Here is a 6,445-nt window from a genome sequence, read left to right on the forward strand (position 1 = left end):
GTTCGGGGCAGGGCCGAGGCCTTGGTCCCGGGCTGAGGGTGGGGCAGGGCCGGGGTCGCGTCCGTCCTGGGCGGCGGGCAGGGGTCTTGAAAGGGAGCACGCGGTGACGGAGGCCCAAGACCCAGCCCCCCGGAAGTCAGGGCCCGGACGGCCCCGCAGCGTCAGGCGCTCTGGTCACGCGGGGGACGGCGGGCGGGGCGGGACGTGCGGCGTGCGCGGGGCGGGGCGATGTGCGCGCACGCGCCAATGGCAGGGCCGCGGGCAGGGTGCGCGCGCGGAGAGGCCAGGAAGGCGGAGGGGCGGGCGGGGCGCTGGGTGCGCCCAATCAGCGCGCCGCAACCCCATGACGCGAGGCTCTCCCGGGCGCCGAGCGCCAGTCCGCGATCCCGTAGGGTGAGTGCGCTGGGGCAGGGCGCGGGGCGCGGGTCCGCGCGGGGGCGGGACTTCCGTAGGGCCCCGGAAGTGGGAGCTGTGTGTTCTCATGCGAACGGGAAGGAGCGTTGGGGATCTGGAGTCCCGAGGTTGAGACATTTTCAGGCCCGAAAGGGGAAGAATCTGTTGCCGCCGCCGTCAGCCCGCGCCCGTCCTCCCCCCGACCTCCGGCCCGGCCCGGCCGCGCCGCCTCTCCCTGCTGTCTCACTCCTCGCCGTCCCCGCGTGTGGCGCGGCCGCCGGGCCCCGGGGCTTAGGCGAGGAGCCCGCGGGCGGCCGGTCGGGCGGGGCGGCGGCGCTGACAGGTGAGGCACCCCGGGCCGCGGTGGGCGGCCCCTCCCGGCGCAGCTCGGACCCGCGCCGTGCCGCTTGTCACCGCGCCGCCATCTTCCCGCAGGACGCGGCCGCGGCGGGCAGGGCCGGGCCTGGGTCGGGGCAGGGGAAGGCCGGGGCCGGGGCTGAGGAGGACCGGGGCTGGGGCACGGGAAGGGCGGGGCTGAGGAGGACCGGGCCGGGGCAGGGGGTAGCGGCGGCTGGGGAGGACCAGGGCCGGGGAAGGTGGGGGCCCGGGCTGAGGATCGGCTGAGGCGGGGCGGCAGACGACGGGGCTGGGTGCCCGGAAGACTGGGCCGGGGTCAGGGTCGGGCGGCCGGGGCAGGGCCGGGGCGGCGAGGACTGGGGTCGGGAAGGGCCTGGGCGGGGCCGGGGTCGCGGGCCGCGAGCGCCCCCAGGCCCGGCGGGCGCCCCCAGGCCCGGCGGGCGCCGGCACCCGCAGTGCGGAGCCGGCCTCGCTCCTCGCCCCTCGGTGCCGGGTCGGCGGCCGTGCGGGGCGGGACGGGTCATCAGGGCATCGCATTCCTTTAGAACCAGGAAGTTGGGATCCTGTTGCGCGGTGTGTGTTTGGAACGCTCCTGTCTTTCTCTTGATAGATTTGAGCAGAGGTAGATTCTGAAGGAGTTAAAAAAACAGCCGGATGCGGAGATTGCTGGTGTTGGTCTTGGGGCTGGGATACGCGGGCGGCGGAGGAGCGGGTCGGGAAGCTGCTGCACCTGCCTCTCGGGGTGCGCTTGGGAACGTCCGGAGCCATTCCGCCTCCGTGCCGTTGTGTGTTGAAACTTCATGCGAACATCATCTCGCTTTTCTCCTTATTTTAACCTAAAACGGTCTTAAAACTTGCCTGAGATGAAACTTGAGAAAGCTAACTGTAGAAAACGACCTTTTATCTGGCTTTCGTTTGAGATTCTCTGAGTGTATGCGCAATAACTTAATCGAAAATTGGAAGTTTGAGGTTTTGAATAACTGAGGAAACAGGAAGGTTTTCCTTGACAGGGCAGCGGAGTTAGTCTGTAAGATATAAACAGTATGCATGAGGCCTTTTTTAGAGATAAGAGCTACCCCAAGGTGAACACTGAAGTGAACATACAAGTTATTTTCACTTTCAAAAGTTTTTCCTCTTAGTTTCAGTTGTTTGAATATTTAAAGGCACTTGAAATAGGCGCTGAGTTGTAATTTCTGAAGACCACAGTGGGGAAGACTGGTGTCCTCTTTTTCCTTGGTGGTCAGGTGGTGTGCGCAGTGTGCAATTTCCATACTTCCCCAACCTGCCTGGCGCCCCTCATTACAGCCAGGGTAATTTACAGAAGTTGAAATGGTTGTGGCTTTTCAGTTTTTTCCCCCTGTGTTTAATATGCTGAAAAGCAGTTTTGTAATCAAACCTTATAAGAAATAGGTTGAGGTTTGCTAAGTGAAATACGTTCCGAAAGGCGTCAGATTAACAAGCTTATTATTTAACCATAAATTTAATTTATATACTTCTCTTTGAAACTGGCATTGGTTAGAAACAAATTTTATCCCATATTTTGAAAAGTTAGTGTAAGTTGAGTTGACTTATTTACATGAAACTGAGGCATGGCTTATTCATTAGAAGTTATCCTTGTGTTGCTTACATTTTGTCAACTGTAAAAAAAGCGGGATGATGATAGTCTCATTTTCTTAGGACTGTTGTAACACAAACATGAAAATGTTGGCTCTTTTTGCTATTACTGCTTTTTTTTTTCCCCCGAGATGGAGTCTTGCTCTGTCGCCCAGGCTGGAGTGTAGTGATGTGATCTCCACTCACTGCAGCCTCCACCTCCTAGGTTCAAGCGATTCTACTGCCTCAGCCTCCCGAGTAGCAGGGATTACAGGCACGTGCCAACCACACCCTGCTAATTTTTGTATTTTTAGTAGAGACAGGATTTCACCCTGTTGCCCAGGCTGGTCTCAAACTTCTGGCCTCCAGTGAGCCACCTTGCCCAGTTTACTGAATTTTTAAAATATTCTACCTTGTAGCTGTCAATTTATTAGCAGAAAGTTTTATGTTTGTTTGTTTGTTTTTTGTTTTTGGCTTGTTTGCATGTATCTTGGCAGAGAAAACAGGTTCTGAGCACAGACTGTGTATTTGGAGAAAGCAGTTCCACTATTTTTAAGTGGGAACCAGAGAGAAAAAAGATAACATGAGTACAGTTCTGTAGGTAGTTGGAATTAAGTGGCAGCAAATTCAAAGAGAAATGCAATTTGATTTAATATTTGGGAAGATTGCCCTTTTTATTTTTATTTTTTTTTAAAGACAGGGCCTCACCATGTTGGCCAGGCTGGTCTTGAACTCCTGACCTCAGGTTATCCGTCCGCCTTGCCCTCCCCGAGTGCTCAGATTACAGGTGTGAGCCCCCACACCCGGCCAAGATTGCCCTTTTTAAAAGACTTAAATAATTTATTGAGTTTAATCCAATTTCCGTAAGTAAGCACAAGTTTTGGCAAGTATACATTTAAGCTGTTTTTATGAAGCAGGCTTCAAATTATCTTAAAATGTTATTCTAAAATACATGCAGGCTGAGTGGGGTGGCTCATCTCTGTAATCCCAGCACTTTGGGAGGCCTAGGTGAGTTTATCTGGGAGACCAGTAGTTCACCAGCCTGGGCAACACGGAGAGATCTCATTTCTACAAAAAATCAAAATATTAGCCAGGCATGGTGGCTCATGCCTGGAGTCTCAGCTATTGGAGATGCTGAGGTGTGAGGATCACTTGAGCCTGGGAGGATGAGGCTGCAGTGATGCTGTCACTGCACTGCAGCCTGGACAAAAGGGAAACCTTGTCTCCCCGCACCCCCAAAATATTCAAATTAGAACATTAAATTGTTAATGGTGTTTACAATGAACTGTGCCTTCTGGTAGCTGCAGCTACTCTACATAGATTTGCAAATTTTTGTAGTGAGGTTGTGGTAGATGTTACCACGCCTTTCTCTGTTATTTCATTGTCATGTTAAAATTCTTGTTTTCCATAAAAATAGTGATAACTAGGATTATAATCTAGGTCTTCAATTTTACTAATGTGTTGTCTATGTTTTGGTCTCTTGAGGTTATAAAAAAGCTGTAAGAGGCCTGGCGCAGTGGCTCACGCCTGTAATCCCAGCACTTTGGGAGGCCAGGGCGGGTGGATCACGAGGTCAAAAGATCGAGACCATCCTGGTCAACACGGTGAAACCCCGTCTCTACCAAAAATACAAAAAATTAGCTGGGCATGGTGGTGCGTGCCTGTAGTCCCAGCTACTCAGGAGGCTGAGGCAGGAGAATTGCCTGAACCCAGGAGGCGGAGGTTGCGGTGAGCCAAGATCGCGCCATTGCACTCCAGCCTGGGTAACAAGAGCGAAGCTCTGTCTCAAAAAAAAAAAGCTGTATAGCTGTGTTACCATCAGTTCCATATGCTCTTATCCTAGTGTTAAAGGTACAAGTTTTTTTTTTTTGAAACTGAGTTTCACTCTTGTCACCCAGGCTGGTGTGCAATGGGGTGTTCTTGGCTCACTGCAACTTCTGCCTCTTGGGTTCAAGTGATTCTCGTGCTTCAGCCTCCGGGAGTAGCTGGGATTATGGGCCCCTCCCACCACACCCGGCTGTGTGTTTTTTTTTTTTTTTTTTTTGTAGAGACAGAGTTCTACCATATTGGCCAGGCTGGTCTGAAATTCCTGACCTCAGGTGATCCACCTGCCTTGGCCTCCCGAAGTGCTGGGATTGTATCCTGAGCTACTGCACTGGCCAAAGGTACAAGTTTTAAATACGCTTTTATCGTTCATGCAGTAGTCTTACAGATTCTCTTAGATTTAGGGATATTCTTTTCAGATGGATAAATTGCACAAAAATCTTGGAGTATATTCTTATAATTCTACAAAATTCTCAAAACCTTTTTCCAATGGAGAGAAGACATGAACACTGAAGTAATGTTTTTGGAAAATACCTTGTTAAAAACAGACACCACTATAAGGGTGTGCTTGCTTATACTCTTGTAAAACTTACTGATGTGAAGAATTCTCCTTTTTCCTTAAAAGCTAATTTTAGAGAATGAAGTAAATGAAGCACTCAGGATTAACCTCGTCAGGCCTAAGTTTAGTTCAGTTTAAACTTTTTGCTCATACTTGTTGATATCTTTGGAACAACTCTACTTCTAGAGTTATTTTGATTAGAAAATGAATTCCTTTTTTAGAACATGGAATTGCAAGGTAGAAAACTGCTAGGTTGTCAAAAGAAGGAAGATAAATTCCAACTTAGAAGTTTTTTCCCCTAACGTTCTAATGCTTTGTTTTTCCTATGTGTAAATGTCTTCCTTAGGAACAGAGAAAATTATGAACTCAGCTGTGTTTCCTTTCCTCTTCTTTCTCATTGGCCTCCCCCTTAACCTCATGCCTAATACCTTTTGTCCCCTCAATGCCTTTATAAACTCTGTCTTTTCACAGTTTTTCTGGTGAAGTTGTCATGGCTTCTATTTCAACCATAAAGGATTTGCAGTTCAGTGATGCTGCTGGTTTTACATCTTCTTTCGTAGTCTTGTTATTTATTTCCCATCAACCCCATTGCCCGGTTAGGAGACCTAAGCAATGGAGTATGTTGTAATATTGAATGAATTTCATGTTTAACACAATTTTTTTGAGACTGAATCTCGCTCGTTTGCCCAGGCTGGAGCACACTGGCGTGATCTTGGCTCACTGCAATCTCTGCCTCCCGAGTTTAAGCGATTCCCCTGCCTCAGCCTCCTGAGGAGCTGGGACTACAGGTGTGCGCCACCATGCCCGGCTAATTTTTTTATTTTTAGTACAGATGGGATTTCACCATGTTGGCCAGGCTGGTCTTGAACCCCTGACCTCAAGTGATGGACCTGCCTTGGCTTCCCAGAGTGCTGGGAATACAGGTGTGAGCTACTGCACCCTGCCATGTTTAACACAAATTTGAAAGCATAGTACTTAATTTTTTAGGGGAAGTATGAGAATCACAGAGATGAGACTTGATCTTTGCCAGAAATGTTCTTTATGATAAAGTCTGATGTGCATACATTTGCCTGATAAAATACTTTTATTTACACAAATCATTTTAGTCACAATGAAGCCAGAGGTTGCTTTAAGGGCATAGCCTGATGGCTGGCCTCTTTTCAGAAACTCATCAGGACTGCCCTGGGTCTTGCCCTGTGTGTGGTTCTACTTCTGCATCTTCCTTCTTGATCTGCCCCACCTTTCAGGCAGGACCATCCCTCCCTGTCTTCCTAACTTGGTGCTGGAAACATTGTAGACATTGCTGTTGATAGATTCTTTGCCTGAGATTGAATGTCCTATTCCTTTTAAAAAAAATTTAAAAATATTTAGCTCCTTACCCCATCCTTAAAAAGATATTTTAGGAGTCCTTCAGGCTTCTTTGCCTTAACTTCTGAGGTTATATACCTCTCTGTTTCTGTAGCAACATAAGTGTATCTTTGTGTTATTTAGCACATAATGTAAGCCCCCGTGAGTGAGATTCTCTTTTTATACTTGTAACCTCTGCCCAGCCCATGGCCTGGTAAACCTGTAGATGTTTAGTGAAATTAATTCAAGTAAGGGGATAAGAATGCCTAAAGACAGGCCGGGCGCGGTGGCTCAAGCTTGTAATCCCAGCACTTTGGGAGGCCGAGGCGGGTGGATCACGAGGTCAAGAGATCGAGACCATCCTGGTCAACA

General features: G+C 49.7%; 1 protein-coding gene across 3 annotated transcripts in view; it reads left to right on the plus strand.

Annotated features, from left to right (window-relative positions):
* Positions 1-277: 277 nt before the first annotated feature.
* The window catches only part of LARP4B (La ribonucleoprotein 4B), a 115,515-nt gene continuing 109,347 nt past the window's right edge, over positions 278-6,445 (plus strand). Inside the window, exon 1 of one of the 3 annotated variants that reach the window (XM_037733301.1) lies at positions 278-393. The gene's annotated coding sequence lies outside the window, so the exon portion shown is untranslated. Of the gene's footprint in view, positions 394-452; positions 737-6,445 lie in introns of those variants that run through there. The other 2 variants (XM_017514070.2, XM_017514074.2) reach the window with 2 other exon arrangements.

The sequence above is a fragment of the Cebus imitator genome, unplaced genomic scaffold (genome assembly GCF_001604975.1).
Source record: "Cebus imitator isolate Cc_AM_T3 unplaced genomic scaffold, Cebus_imitator-1.0 Scaffold513, whole genome shotgun sequence".
Lineage (NCBI taxonomy): Eukaryota > Metazoa > Chordata > Mammalia > Primates > Cebidae > Cebus > Cebus imitator.